The sequence below is a fragment of the Ahaetulla prasina genome, chromosome 3 (genome assembly GCF_028640845.1).
Source record: "Ahaetulla prasina isolate Xishuangbanna chromosome 3, ASM2864084v1, whole genome shotgun sequence".
Classification (NCBI taxonomy): domain Eukaryota; kingdom Metazoa; phylum Chordata; class Lepidosauria; order Squamata; family Colubridae; genus Ahaetulla; species Ahaetulla prasina.
In genome coordinates this window covers 134,172,643-134,189,728 of record NC_080541.1, presented here as the reverse complement: position 1 = coordinate 134,189,728, position 17,086 = coordinate 134,172,643, and positions in this window count along the sequence as shown.

Sequence of the window (17,086 nt, the reverse complement as noted above, 5' to 3'; positions counted from 1 at the left end):
AAGGGGAGGGAATTGGGGTTGAGGTAGAGATGGAGTGATGGTTAATGTACAGGGATTATTGAAGATGTATAAATATAATTAATGTAGGGTCGGGTCTGACCAGTTACCATTTTAGAACGGTGGGGAGGGAAAAAGAGAGAGTAGGAGGTAGGAAAGAGGAGAAGAGGAAGGAAGAGGGGTAGAAGATGGAGAAGAGTGTAGGGTGGAGGAGGAGAGGAGGTAGATAAGAGAAGGGAGGAAGGTTTGGAAAGTAAAGAAGGTAGAAGAGGAAGAGTGTTAAAAGGGGTGGTGACTGGGCAAGCCCGACTAATTGTATATAACTGTACATTGAATGAGTTGTTTGACATGATTGTAAAATAAAACTTTTTAAAAAAAAAATATCCATAGATTACATATATATATATATATATATATATATATATATATATATATATATATATATATATATATATATATATATATATATATATATATATATATATATAGTTCTATTTTTCATGTTTAATATATAGGTCTTTAGTTGTTGGGTTTTCTCAAAATTGAATGTCTTGGCGGCGTTTAGTCTCATTCGTCATCTTCAGGCTTCAATGCTTCTAGCAATGTGTGATCAGCTGTTTCTTCCTTTAACTGCTAGTGGGGTTTGAACTGATTGGGTGGGAGCTTGGCTGTGCTCTGATTGGATGGTTTTTCTGTGCTCTGATTGGCTTGTGTCCTGTGTTGGTGACTTGGTTTGCTCATTAGTCTGTGCTGCAGATTTGAGCTGGTGAGCTGCATAGCTGTTGTGGCTTTGTGGTGCTCTTCATAGTTGTCAGTCTGCTGCATGTATGGATTGAGGGTTTGAAATGGCTAATGTTGCAGCTGCGGTCTGGCTTCTGGTCCTGGTCGTGCTTCCTGATCAGTGTGGGTTTGGGTGTGCTTTCTGGGTGGATGTGTGGTGACATCCTGTGTGGACCTCGTGAGTGTGGGTCTGGTGTCATTCCTCGTGTTAGGGACACGCTTGTCAATAAGGGCAGGTTTCAAATGGCTGGTAGGCATGTCATCTCGTTTGTTCATGCTGTGGGCGTTTTCTATCTCAATGGCTTCTCTGATTATTCTGTTGTTAAAGTGTTCAGTTTTGGCGATAGTTCTGGTCTTTTAAAGTCAATATCGTGTCCTGTGACTTTAAAGTGTTGGACCAGGAAGAAGTTGGTTCCTCTTTTGAATGAGTTCTTGTGTTCTTCAATGCACTTATTCTTCTGTTGGTTTGTCCAATGTATGTGGTGGGCAGGCGTGCATGGGATTTCATATACCCTTGATTTTCTAACTCAATTTTGTCTTTGGGGTTTCTTAGGATCTAAATGCCATCTGTTCAGTGTGGGTTTGGGTCTCTTCAAATCCCTTTCAGAGTCTATTTCAAGTAACACATTATACAATCCCTTTATATGCTCCTGAGATTGATTTCTAATTTGCTTTACCAAATTTTCCTCATTCTGAACTATACCAATTTTCTGATCTTCCTTCCATCTAGCATGTAGTTGCCCATATTGAAACCAGTATAATTTTTCCCTTCTTCTTTTAATACGTGCAAGGATTTTAATTGCAAACTACCTCTTTCAGTATAAAAAAGATCTTTATATGTAATCATTTCCTGATTCTGTTCTAAATTTATATTCTCTATTGTATGTCTAGGACTTGTCCACATAGGAACCTTATAATTTAATTTATAAGAATATTTTTTCCAAACACGCAGAAGAGCAGTTCTTAACACATGATTTTTGAAGGCCTTATCCACTTTTTTGTCATAAATTAAATATGCATGCCATCTATATAGCAATTCATAACCTTCTATATTCAGAATTCTTTCCTCCATTAAGTTAAACCAATCACTTATTGCAGAGAGAGCAGCTGCTTCATAGTATAATTTAAAATTGGGCATTTTTAAACCTCCCCTTTCCCGAGAATCTTGAATTATTTTCATTTTAACCCTAGCTTTTTTACCTTCCCATATAAATTTATTAATTTCCGTCTGCCATTCCTCCAGATTCTTATCTTTCTTAATTATTGGTATCATCTGAAAGAGGAATAAAAATCTAGGTAAAACATTCATTTTAATAGCAGCTATTCTCCCCAACAACGATAATTGCAATTTTGTCCTAACAAACAGGAAGCAGCAGGTGAAGCTAAGCAAGATCACATCAAATACCTGTACAATTAGCACAGGGCCCCCCAAGGCTGTGTGCTCCCCACTTCTCTTCTCTCTGTATACCAATGACTGCATCTCCAATGATCCATCTGTTAAGCTACTGAAGTTCGCAGATGACACAACAGTGATTGGTCTCATTCGAGACAATGACGAATCCGCATATAGACGAGAGGTCGAACGACTAGCCTTGTGGTGCAACCAAAGCAATCTGGAACTGAACACACTCAAAACCGTAGAAATGGTGGTAGACTTTAGGAAAAACCCTTCCATACTTCCACCTCTCACAATACTTGACAACACAGTATCAACAGTAGAAACCTTCAAATTTCTGGGTTCTATCATATCGCAAGATCTCAAATGGACAGCTAACATCAAAAACATCATTAAAAAAGGACAACAAAGAATGTTCTTTCTGCGCCAACTCAGTAAGCTCAAACTGCCCAAGGAGCTGCTGATCCAATTCTACAGAGGAATTATTGAGTCTGTCATTTGCACCTTTATAACTGTCTGGTTCGGTTCTGCAACCCAACAAGAAAAACACAGACTTCAGAGGATAATTAGAACTGCAGAAAAAATAATTGCTACCAACCTGCCTTCCATTGAGGACTTGTATACTGCACGAATCAAGAAGAGGGCCGTGAAAATATTTGCAGATCCCTCGCATCCTGGACATAAACTGTTTCAACTCCTACCCTCAAAACGACGCTAGAGCACTGCACACCAGAACAACTAGACACAAGAACAGTTTTTTTCCAAGGCCATCACTCTGCTAAACAAATGATTCCAATCAGCACTAAAATCCAAGAGCTCAATCTATGTAAAATCAGACAGAATCAGCAAGATCCTCCACAAACATAACATCAAGACAGCATTCTATAAACAGTATCCACCATTAAAACAAGACTTGGTTGAAAATTATATGAAATAGCACTGAACATACATTGGACAAACCAAAGAAAGAATTCCCTTAAGAACACAAGGCCAAAAGATTCAACTTTTCCTGGTCTAACATTTTAGTCACAACTGATATTGAATTTAAACCAGAATTATTCTGAACACTTTCAACAGAATATAAACCCTAATATAACATGAACAACAAATCTAAGCCATTTGATATTTATTATCAGTCTAACTTAACCAGACCCTCAAAGGTCCACAATTTCAACAACAGATAAACTAAGATCATAGGGGGAAAGAGACAGCTGCAGCATGCATTTCAAGCCTCAATATTCTGTCTAACTATGAAATGTAGACCACAAAGAAACAACAATATGAGCTAAATAAATAAAAATAATGAGCAAAAAGAAATAAAAGCTGAGCACAGAAAAACTAATCAAAAACCAGTCCAAATGCAAAATAATTTAAAAAAAAAACAGCTGCTCAAATTCTAAAAAAGCTTGAGATGAATAAATCTCTAACAAATCTTCAAAAACAACAACAGACTTTATTTATATATATATATATATATATATATATATATATATATATATATGTATATTACATTAATGTATTATATTGTCAGGCTAGAAATAGGAAGAATTCACCTTGACTCCATTTGGAATGAAACAAGTACTTTTACTTTTACAGTCTGGTTGCAGCCAAGCAAAGCTGGAACTGAGACAAAATATGGACATATCATATCCCCCAATTGTCCCTCCTCCTCCAGGAGGTCAGGCTGGTCTGGTCCAATGCCAACTCCTTCACGGCCCCTCGTGGTAATCTTCTTCACAGGTCTCTGGATGTCAGTCAACTCAGGAATGCAGTGTCGGTTAGGAAGCTGATAACTCAATCATTAATCACCTCCTCCCAGTTATGTCAGCCGACACTAATAATAAGCTCTTTCCTTACGGATGGTGGTATGATACATCTCATGATCCTAGTTTATAATACAGAAATAAACATTTTACATTCTATCTACTGATATAATCATTTAAAAGTAAATGAAGAGTGGAGTGGAGGCTGACATTCGCCCTCCTGCAACAAGGTCAGTCCTAGAAAGAAAAAAGAAGTTAGGGTTTGTCAGGCTATTTTTTATAGAATTGTGCTATTCTTCCCGAGGCATGAACATCTTCTTTGTTCACCCATTCAGCTTGGGATAACGGGAAATGTTTCCAAGAAATAAGATATTGAATTTTATTTCTATGTTTTCTTGAATCCAAAATTTCTTTTATTTCAAAGTGTTGTTCTCCCTCTATGAGAATTGGTATAGGAGGGGGTGTATGGTTAGGACGGAAAGTAGATGTGTGTTCAGGTTTCAGCAAACTGACATGGAAAACGGGGTGGATTCTCCTAAGTGTTTTTGGTAAATCTAGTTGTACCGTCACGGGGTTGATGATTTTTACTATTGGGAAAGGTCCCACATATTTAGGTCCAAGTTTTTTAGATTTCTGAGTGGTTTGAAGATATTTGGTGGAAAGATAAACTTTATCGCCTACTTGATATTTGTTTTCAGGGGACCTTTTTTTATCTGCTTGTTTTTTATGCGCACGGTGAGCGTCGTCGATCGCCTTGCGAGTCATTTTCCATGTGCTTTGTATTTGATCTATCCATTCTGATAAAGAGGAAATAGTAGTTTCTTCCTTGTGGGAGTTCAGATAGGAACAAAATCTTGGCCTGAAGCTATTTTAAAGGAGTAAATCCGTGCTACTATGAATTGAGTTGTTGTAGGCAACTTCAGCAAAAGTAAGAGATCAGCCCAATTATCTTGCTGGTAGTTAACATAACATCGGAGATATTGTTCTAGTACAGAGTTTGAGCGTTCACAGCTTCCATTAGTTTGAGGATGATGGGAGGAGCTTAATCCTTTGGGTGGAACCAATGATCCCTCCCTCCCTCCTCCTCCTCCTCCTCCTCCTCCTCCTCCTCCTCCTCCTCCTCCTCCTCCTCCTCCTCCTCCTCCTCCTCCTCCTCCTCCTCCTCCTCCTCCTCCTCCTCCTCCTCCTCCTCCTCCTCCTCCTCCTCCTCCTCCTCCTCCTCCTCCTCCTCCTCCTCCTCCTCCTCCTCCTCCTCCTCCTCCTCCTCCTCCTCCTCCTCCTCCTCCTCCTCCTCCTCCTCCTCCTCCTCCTCCTCCTCCTCCTCCTCCTCCTCCTCCTCCTCCTCCTCCTCCTCCTCCTCCTCCTCCTCCTCCTCCTCCTCCTCCTCCTCCTCCTCTCTCTTCTGCAAATTACATTGGCACATGCCAGTTTCCATGTATATTTTTCTAATTAGAAGCCCTCACAATGATTTGTTATTCATTTGCAGCATTACCAAAATTAGCATAAATGTAATTACAGGTCTTTCTGTATGCTGGTAGTTCATGAATGACTAGTCTCTGGAATTGTTTTGGAGAGCTGCATTATGGAGATTGTAGGAATGCTGCTGTATTTCAGATCCTAGCAAATATTGTCTTTTAAGAAGATGCAAAGTTTTCACAAATCCAAAATGTCCTGCCATTTTGGCATCATGGCATCGTTGTAGGATGGTTTCTCTGAGTGATAGAGGAACATATAGTTTTGTTCCAATCCAAGCTAGTCCATCACGGAGTGTGCATTCATGGGAATGCGTTAAGTACCAGTCATCGGTGTTTAAAGCTTCTTTAAACAACTTGGTTAGTTCATCTGGGAGTGAGGGTCAGCTTTGGGTGGCTTCTAGTTATTGCTGGGGCTGCTAACTGTTGCAGGAAGTATTGGTTGAACCACCTCGGGCGAGTGCAATTGTATTGGGGTAAGCGTGAAAGAGCATCTGCTAAGAAGTTTTCCTCCAGGAATATACTGTAAAGTAAAATTAAAGCGGTTAAAATATTGAGTCCATAGGCTTGTTTAGCGAAAGTTTTCTAGGAGTCTTTAGCGCTTCTAGATTTTGTGATCAGTCCAAACTTCAAAAGGATGATTTGAACCTTCTAAGAATTGTCTCCATGTCCGTAGAGCCCAATGAACTGCAAATGCTTCTTTTCCCAAATAGCCCATCGTCTTTCGGTTTCAGTCAATTTCGAGAAGTGAAAGCACAGGGTTGTAAATTACCATCAGCATTGTTTTGGAGCAAGATGGCTCCGACTGCTACATCACTTGCATCAGCTTGTATTACAAAGGAACATCCATGTCAGGGTGCTTTAAAATAGGTTCGGCAAAGAGTCGTTTCAATTTTTCAAATGCTGCTTGACATTCCATTGTCCATTCGAGGTAATGATGGTTTGGGTTTCGTGTCTCCTTTAGTTTTAAGAGGTTAGTGATTGGTAAAGCAATTTGAGCAAAGGAGGGATGAATTGACGATAGAAATTTGCAATCCAAAAACTTTGGAGCTGTTTGCGTGTGCGTGGGGGCCCATTCAAAACAGCTTTCACTTTTCTGGATCCATTTCTAACCCATCAGCCAGATCGATATCCTAAGTAGTCTATTTTGGTTTGATGGAAATCACATTTGGATAGCTTGCAATACAGTTCAGCAGATAATAACTTTTGAGAACTGCTCTTACTAGTTTAATATGTTCTTCCATAGTTTTCTGTATAGATGAGTATGTCGTCAAGGTAGACAAGAACTCCTTTGAACAAATGCTGATGGAGTATTTCATTTATCAGTTGCATAAAAACTGCAGGCGCCCCTGCAGACCAAAAGGCAAACGAAACTGGAAACACCCTAGTGGACAGTTGAAAGCGGTTTTCCATTCATCCCCTCCTTTATACGGACTCTGTAGTAAGCTTCTCAAGGTCCAATTTGGTGAAGAACTTTTCGCTAAGTGTGCTAACATATCTTTCATGAGCGCATGGGGTATATGTTTTGCGCACACTCAAATTTCTATAGTCAACTATAAGACGAAATGAGCCATCTTTTCTTTTCCCGGAACATCACAGGTGCAGCCACGCGAGGCCTAGCTGGTTGGATAAAGCCCGCTCTAGGTTTTTGTCTATGAATTTGCAGCTCTCCCAATTCTTTTGGGTCATGGGGTAAGCTTTTGGTTTTGGAAGTTTTACCCCGGTAGGATGTCGATGGCACAATCAATAGGCCTATGGGGAGGTAGAGCGTCTGATGCTTTCTCACTAAAGACTTCCGCAGGTCCCAGTATTCCTTAGGTATCCTTTCCTCCCCATCTATCCGCTCAACCATTGCCCCCATTTATCTTGGAGCATGGCCATAGTCTGACTCTTCTTGGGAACCCCTTTTCCTCCTTTTTGCTCTTGAGCGGAACCGTGACTCCCGTTCTCCAGTTAATATGGGGTTCCATTTCCGCAACCATGACAGTCCTAGTACCAAAGGTTGGTCCATTCCAGGGGCTACTATGAAGTTTAAATCTCGCGATGGTCTCCAATTTCATTTCTATGGGTTCTGTTACGAAATGGGCGGGTCCTCCCCTGCCACAGAGCCATCCAACTGGGCAAATGCTATGGGCCTGCTTAGGGTTCTCAACCTTAGTTCCATTTTTCTACTAGTTCGGGACTGATCATGCACCTAGTACATCCCGAATCTAATAATGCTAACATTTCCCCTTGTTGCCCGAGGAGGAACATGCAGGTTGACTGGAATGTCCAAGGGCCCCGTGCCCAACTCACCAGAAAGTCTTCATCGGACTCGATGTGGTTTTGCTGTCATCAGTGTCGGTGACGCTTCGCGGTCCTCTTGGATGGGCGTGCCCTTCTTGGCAATGCCTCCTCCACTTTTGCTGGTTTCGCGCCTTAGCAGTTGGTTTCACTGCTTCCTTCCCACCACCAGGGGTCGTGCATCGAACCAACTTCACTCGACAGTCGGCTGCCCGATGGCCTCTTTTCCCACATCTGTAGCACGCATGATCGATCGTTGTCTCCTCCCTCTGGTCTAGGCGTGTCCCTTGAGGGCCACCCAGGAGAATGGGCCGGGTAAGGTCTTCCAGTGCGCTGCTTCTGCCATGGTCCTTCGCTAGTTCAATTTCCATCTCTGCTGCCAGGGTATACCAGCCATACAATGTGGTTGGGAGGCTCGTGCCGGCACAGTTCATAGAGATCTCCATTCAGGCCCTCTTTGTAAAAGTCGACCAGGATCACCTCCGACCACCCTCTCATCAAGGGGACTAGATCACTGAATTCCTGGGTATAATCAGCCACCGGTCTCCTCCCTTGCCTGATGGTTTTCATTCGACCTTTGGCTTTCTGCTCCTCAGGGGTCCTCAAACCTCCTCCTTAGTGCCGTAATAAAATGCTCGTAATTTTGCAGTAGGGGGGAGTGGTTTTTATACAGCGACACAAACCATGCAGCTGCTCTTCCGGTCAGATTGTGGGTCACAGCTCTAACTTGTGCTGCCTGTGACCAATAATCTCCCCCCCAGTCTAACATGTGGTCATTCACTATCGCCAGGAACAATTCCAGCTCCTTCGCATCTCCATCAGATTTTTCTAATATGGGGAATTTTGGCTTTTTCCTTCCCCTGTGACCTTGCTTGGTCAGCAGGTGGCGACCCCATCCAATTCAGCTTCCTCTGGGGAGAGAGTTTCCGTCTCTTCAGGAATCTCACCACCCTGGAAATCACCTCTAACGGGCCTCTTTGTAATTTCATCTTCCTCTTCCCCTCCCCCCTTGGAGGACTGAACAGGGGATTCATACCTTTGGCGAACAGCTAGCCTTACTTTCACTTCACGGAAAAGGCGAAGGCTTCCTCCAGCTGGAGCGTTGTCTCTTATCTCTCTCTCTCCTTGCCAATCCGAAAGTCTCACTCCTTCTTTCCTCTTTTTGTTACTCCAGGCTGAAACTCTTCGGCACTTGGTTCCCACCTTTCCTCTTCCAGCTTTAATTGCTCAATCCACCGAGCTCTGCAAACTTCCAGCTCGGGGTTAAAAGTGTCAGCAAAAATTCCTCCGGACGCCTCCCCCAGCTCAGCCGGCGGCAGTCCTTCCATCACATTTGGGTTTTCTTCCCCCCCGGTATTGCGATTGCAATCCTGGTTGGTAGACATGGGTGAGTTCCAGCTTAATGTCAGGCTACCCCCGACGGCAAATAGGAAAGAATTCACCTTGACTCCATTTGGATTGGAAACAAGTACTTTTACTTTTACAGTCTGGTTAGCAGCCAAGCAAAGCTGGAACTGAGACAAAATATGGCAAACATATCATATCCCCCCAATTGTCCCTCCTCCTCCAGGAGGTCAGGCTGGTCTGGTCCAATGCCAACTCCTTCACGGCCCCTCGTGGTAATCTTCTTCCACAGGTCTCTGGATGTCAGTCAACTCAGGAATGCAGTGTCGGTTAGAAAGCGCGCTGATAACACTCAATCATTAATCACCCCTCCTCCCAGTTATGTCAGCCGACACTAATAATAAGCTCTTTTCCCTTACCCCGGATGGTGGTATGATTCATCTCATGATCCTAAGAGTTTATAATACAGAAATAAACATTTTACATTCTATCTACTGATATAATCATTTAAAAGTAAATGAAGAGTGGAGTGGAGGCTGACAATATGTATATGTATATGTATATGTATATGTATATGTATATATGTATGTATGTATGTATGTTTTTTGAGGTTTTCACGGGTGTTTGTATGTAGGTCTTTGGATTCGGGTTTTGGATTCGGGTTTTCTCCTGTTTTCTCATACATATATATATGTAGGTCTTTGGTTATTCGGTTTTCTCCCACGTAAAATTGGAAGTGTCTTGGTGACGTTTCGACGAAGTCTCTTCCATCATCTTCAGGCTGGTGTTTACAGCTTCGTGCTTCTAGGAGAAATGTGTGATCGCAGCTGTTTCTTCCTTTTAACTGCTAGTGGGGGTTTGAAATGATTGGTTGGGAGCTTGGCTGTGTTCTGATTGGGTGGAGGTGTGTTCTGATTGGTTGGGGGTTTGGCTGTGCTCTGATTGGATGGGTGTGTGTTTTGTTTGGGTGGATGGGGCTTGGTTGTGCTCAGGTTAGTCTAAATTGCAGGGGGATTTGAGTTCATTCATTCTCCCTTTAAGTACCACATTCTATTGATTTGATTTAATTACTTTGGATTTATTTTGTTTTTATGAACTGAAGTCACCATAAGATCATCTGAATAGTGAGCACAACTAGGATTATTTTAAATGAAAGATTAGTTGTTTTTCAACAAAATTCTAATTCTAACTAATTAGTTAATTTTTAGCCCAGTTCTTCCAACTAGAAACTCAGAAATTCATTTTGAGACTTCATTTTAAGTTAAATCCAGACAGTCTTTATCTCAGGTGTCATACGTTAATCTTTAATACATAAATCTGTTAAGCTTTTCTTCATTTTTCTTAATTCCCAACAGAATATCCAAGTGGAACTAGAATCAAAAGACAATATACAGTAGGTTGACGGTCAACTCATGAGCAGTTTCCAAAGAACATTCACCCTGGAATGTTAGAATTTCCATGAAACTTTTATTTAATTCTTTTGGCTTATCCTTGAATAGTCTTCTATTTGAAATACACTGTTCTTCAAGAGAAAAGAAAAAGTCTTTCAGGAAGAAAAAATATTATCAAAGTGAACTTTTATGGAACAAATCTTGATGTACTGAATATTCATATTTTCAGGTTTAAGTACTAGCAAATATTTTGCATCCTTATATATATTTGCCATGCTTACCTTATTTTGTTATGCCATTAGTGGGGACTAAAATTATTTATTTCCCAGTTTTGTAAATAAGGGGGAATGGCTTTTCTGAAAGGCAATTCAGGTTATTGCTTATGAGTGCCATCAAGTTACAGATGCAATGAAGAGCTGTAGAAATCAAATACAAATTCTGATTGCCTGCTATGATGATGTGCCTCAAAAACTCAGGAGTTTTAATGCTTGTAATATATTTTGTCACTGGAAGCCACTTTCATAACTGAATATATAACATATCATGTTAACTCTTACCAAACAAAAAAATCTTTGATTTCAAACCATCAGTGTTTATATTCAGGTGGTTTTTAGGCATTTTGATGCATATACAATATTCTTATATACTTCAGTGAGACTGTCTTCTTCTCCATCCCTTAACTTTTGAAGGGGCAAGCAATTACAGATGTGCTCGCTTTCAAATTAGACTCGATAATTGGTTCATTCCCCTTTTCAGCAGCAGTTATAAACTTAGAAAAAAAGCACAGAAATCATATGCTTTTTTATTTGTGTGTATATATTCTAAATTCTGATACACTGATTTTGTACAAAATTTTGTAGTGTTTCATAACAACTTTTATCTAATATGTTTGATTGTTCTGTATGCGTTGTACTCCCAAGAATGATTGCAAAACTTATTTTGAGGTACACCTTGTTTATATAGTTAAAGGAAATTATATGTGCCTTCAAAGCACTGCAGCCATTTCATCTCCTCCTCAAATTTAGGATGATTTGCAAGGCAATTTTCATAGCTTAAACTAAAACAGAGGTGGGACGCTTGTATTCTGCCATATGTCACTTAATTTGAGTTCCTGTCAATCTGTGCCAGTGAAGCCAGCAGTTAAGGATCATAAAGTTATAATTGGGGAACTTCCAGTGAGATGGTGACACATGTATTCTATGTGAACGCCATCTGATAATTTTAAAATTTATTCTATAAATGTTGGGTAGGAGGTTTTTTTGTTTAAAATTGAAGCATACGGCATCGGTATCAGCTATGGTTTGACTGCAACAAGCTACATTTACTGCAGAAGTGTGGTGTGCTGATAACAAAGAATGTAAACAAAAAGTGGAATTCCAAGCTTCTTATCTGACAAACCTGTTTACAAATAAATAAGTCTGAAATGTATAATACAGGTACCCAGTTATAACGTTGTGCTATAGTACAGCCATCCAATTAATAAAGCTGAGGGTACTTATTGCAGGTGGATAGAAAAATGATGGAGAAGATAATGAGAAAGAGGGCTGTTGTTATTATTTAAATACTTAAAGTGGTTCTCAGAAAGGTGGCTTTTTCCAGCTAAGTTTAGAGTCAGATACTGGGGTAAAATAGAAGATTATAAAGAAGCATTATAAAAAAATTTCCCCCTCCAGCAAAACCCTCAGCTAACTCTTCTTTAGACAATGGCTCAGTTATCCAAATGAAGGCCCTAGAGTGAACTCATCTCATGACTGGTCATTATAGCAATAGCAATAGTGCTTAGACTTCACAGTGTCTAAGTACAGAGCTTTATAGATCTCTCTAAGAGGTTTACAGAGTCAGCATATTGCCCCCAACAATCTGGGTCCTCATTTTACTGACCTTGAAAAGATGGAAGGATGAATCAACCTTGAGCCTAACAATAGATCTGGTTGAGTAAAAGGTAAAGGTTCCCCTCGCACATATGTGCTAGTTGTTCCTGACTCTAGGGGGCAGTGCTCTTCTCCATTTCAAAGCCAAAGAACCAGTGCTGTCCAAAGACGTCTCCGTGGTCATGTGGCCGGCATGACTCAACGCCAAAGGTGCATGGAATGTTGTTACCTTCCCACCTCTGGTTGAGTAAACCTAGCCAAAAAATTTGCCTCCATGAATTCAACAGTCTTATGTATGAGTGACAAGTGATACCCCTGTACAGAGGCAAAGTTATAATCCAGCATCATCTAATGGTCACAGGTTCCCTATTCCTGGATTAAATGTTTTATTTAACATATAAATCAGAAAACTAGATAGTCAAGAATTAATTGAACATGCATAGTTGGATGAGAGAGGAAATCTATTATTTAGAAATATATTTGTAGATACTTGCAGAATGATTTCTTCAAGCTCTGAAGTGTTTTGGAGATGTTCTCAAACATGATTAAAGAGATGAAAAGATGCAATTACATAAGATTGAAGAGAAGAAAACAATTGAACAAAGCATAGTCAAGAAAACCGCTTGTGACCCTGGGCCTTCTTCAGTGAATTGCCTTCTTTTTTTACATAGTAAGTAAGTAAGTAAGTAAGTAAGTAAGTAAGTAAGTAAGTAAGTAAGTAAGTAAGTAAGTAAGTAAATAAATAAATAAATAAATAAATAAATAATGATGAATTTGGACAAATCACTCACAAGAGATTCAATTTCTTTATGATCTAATTTTCTCTCCCCACCCCACCGTCCATTCTTGGTATGGCTTCACATTCCAATCAACATTTTATAAGGAACAAAATAAAAGCAGAAATTTTATGAAGGAAAGAGTGGAATCAACATTCTCACTCATAGTTCAAGTCAGGTACAGTTATTCTATTACAAATTTGTATATCTGAAAAAGTTCTCTTTGTGTCTTCCTATTCTTCCCTATGGCATCAGCATGTAAACTTCATTTTCTCACCTGTCTCACTGCACTGCAGACTAATATACTTTACATTAGCTATTACTTCTACAAATTCTCATTTTCTCTGTCAAATGATGCATGAAAATTTGAATCATAGCTTTAATAGAGTAAGCATCTTATCAGCACATTCTATCAGAACATCCAAGGACAGTCATAGAATCTCCCTTTCTCTCTCTCTCCCTCCCTTCCTCCCTCCCTCCCTCCCTCCCTCTCCCTCCCTCTCTCTCTCTCTCTCTCTCTCTCTCTCTCTCTCACACACACACACACACACACACACACAAATCGGTATACAAACTCTGAAATTTTCCTTCTTTCCTTCCTTCCTTCTCATATAAGATTTGAGGCTGAGGTCCTCTGTTCTCAAAGCCAAATTTATACTTGTGTAAAAAATTAAAAGACAAGAAGATGTCCATGAAGTTACAAATTCTAACTCAATGTAACTTAGATGAAAGCTGGAACTCTCTAGAGAGGTCAACATATTTGCATGCTATATCTCTTGCAGCATTTTTCTTAATCAAGTAGCCCCCTTAATATTCCTTTCATAGAGCCCTTCCCTTCCCTTCCCTTCCCTTCCCTTCCCTTCCCTTCCCTTCTTTCCCCTTCCATCCACATATGTGGGGCAGGTATACATGTACATACAAAAACACAATGAAGTTTCCATCAGATATTGATAAGGATAAGAAAGATATACCAAGCATTATTCTTTGTCTAGTGGTGTCAAAACTCTACTATTTGATGAGCAGCAGCACTCCAGACTTCAAGCAGAGTTCTTTCCCATCAATACTTTTAGAGTTTTCTTTCACAAATATGGAGATAAAGATGCCAGGTACATCATGTGCCACCATCAAGAAACTTCTAGTAGAATTCCCAGTACTGCTGAGAGACAGATTAAAGTCACCTTATAGTTTAATTACTAGCCTGCATTAATATTTTCTTAGGACTCCATTGGGAAGCAGCTTCAAATTTTAGTTCACAATCTGTTGTTTAAGAGGAAGGCAATAGGCTGTTCTGAATTACCTCTGGGACACAACTTGGTCATAGCTGTGTTGTTTTTTTTAAAGTGTAGTTATTCAAGATGTGGGAATGTTGACAATAAAGTTCAAGACAGATGAGCACAGACTTCTAGTATCAAACTGAGGATTTATGCCAATCTCAGAGGGTTTGGATAACTTTGTCCAATCTTTCATGGTCTTGCATATATATCTAATGAATTAGAGAAAGTATATACTTTTTAGCAGGCAAATGTCCATTTACAGTTATTGTTATCTAATAGCAGCATCAAGGGGACTGTATGTCCTCCAGAATGTTGTGTAGTGTACTGAATCTCTAACCAAAATTGGCAAATATGAAATAATCTCTGAAAATGAATATGTATCTTTGTATTTTATTGGCTGTGAACCACCCTGAGTCCTTCGGGAGAAGGGCGGTATACAAATTTAATAAACAAATAAATAAATAAATGTTCCATTCTACCCTTCTCCTTTTCAATGGACAGATAATTCTCTAGCAGAATGATGGAAATACAGTGTCATGGTAATTCCTACCTCTTATTTAAAATTCTACATCAGGGCTGTCAAACTCCCGGCTCGTGGTTTGGATGCATCATGGGCTGGCCGTGCCCGGTTTAGTGAAGGGGGAGGGGGAAGTTGCAATACATCATGTGACTCTGCTGTGATGACGTGAGTTTGACCACCCTGCTCTACAGAATTGCAACCATAGAAATTGAATTTCTATTGGCTAATAATCTATGGAGAAAAGGCAGGCCTTGGTTTCCTGCCCCTAACCAAAGTAATAATGTTCAGTATGAAAATAAATCAACACAGCATGTTGTTAAAATACTTTATCCTTTCTTCACATATTGTTTATGAACTAATGTTTGGCCAAGAAGTGTATAAATTAATTTCTATTCTGAATCTGGGTATGAAAAATGTTCATGAAAACACAACTTAGGAAACATCATTGGCAATAGGACGGTTCAAAAGCCTCTACCTCAATCCTATTTCAAATTTATTGAGTTATTATTTCAGTGATATGTAAAAATTTATTTGGGATATATTGATGCCCCCCCTGGAAATTCTCCAGTTATTATGGAAAACTTCACATAAAAGTAAATAGTAAGGTTTCTGAATTTTATGATGCAGATATTTCCTCCTTGATTGAAACTTGTACTTTATTTTCTGGAGAACACAAAGAATTTAGATGAGCCCAGTGAAATTTCTTGGAGAACACAAAGAATTTAGATGAGCCCAATGAAATTTCTTGGGGATTGGTTCTCATATATTTAAATATCAAATCCTTGTGATGATATATTCCAGTTGCAAAAATAGGGAAAGATCAAACTGGGAGATTGGGAGCCATAGGAGGGGGGGGAGAAGGATCAAGTTTACCATGATGTCCGATTTCTACAAATTATTGAGAATTCTACAAATTGAGAATTGCAAGGCCAGTACTGAAGAATGGAGCTGATGTGGAGGTGTAAATGGGGAAGTCGGTCTCTCTCTTTCTCTCTCTCTCTCTCTGTAAAATCATAATAAAAATCACATTTTCTTTTACTGTAATACTGAATGATCTTTTCTAATGCAGTCCTATGCATGGAAGTAAATCTTATGGATTTCAATAAATGGAATCCAGGACTGTATTTCTGTGAACAGAACTGGCTCTCCTCATGGAGAAGAAATGAGGAAATGTAATGCGTATTGCCTCCTCTGCAGCTTCAAAATCTTTTCCGGAAGGTTCTCCAGAACTGTGACCTTGAATTCTACTTGCCAGATTTTACTTTTGAGAAGAAACTGATAAAATATTGATGTTGGATTTTTCTGCTATCTAGTGAAAAGCAATTTAGGACCATGAGTCCATGAAGCAGTCATTGCTTATTTTGTATATAGATCTCCAGTTCTATTTGACTGGAATAATCTGTAATTTCACCAGTTGATGTTTACTATGCAAAAGAGCACAATAGCATCTGTATCTTTCTGTTAGCCCATGCCAAGCTGCCCCTACAGGTTTTAGAAAAATAAATGAATTTCTGGCTACTAGCATGTTTGAACCACGATTTCACATAGGCAGTCATGTCCATTTCTTTCTTACAGGATTTTTTAATTATTACAGTGTGATGTCCTACAGACCCATATGCTAAGATCAGTTGAAAGAGTTTTTGGCATTATGCTTTGAAAAAATTAACTCAGATGGGTTGCTTTGTCTGCAGTTCACTATATGTGATGACAAAAATCAAATGCTAATATATAGAACTGTGAATTCTCCTTAAAGTTGGGAGACAAAGCAAGGAACAGATTGGCATGGGACATTGAAATAGTTTCCAGGTATCCACACCCTAAAGCATTGCTCTGCTAACTCTCATTAATGGATGAGAGTTGGCACAGTTATGGTTCTATCATATCATATCATATCATATCATATCATATCATCATATCATATCATATCATATCGCAAGATCTCAAATGGATAGCTAACATCAAAAACATCATTAAAAAAGGACAACAAAGAATGTTCTTTCTGCGCCAACTCAGTAAGCTCAAACTGCCCAAGGAGCTGCTGATCCAATTCTACAGAGGAATTATTGAGTCTGTCATTTGCACCTCTATAACTGTCTGGTTCGGTTCTGCAACCCAACAAGAAAAACACAGACTTCAGAGGATAATTAGAACTGCAGAAAAAATAATTGCTACCAACCTGCCTTCCATTGAGGACCTGTATACTGCACGAATCAAGAAGA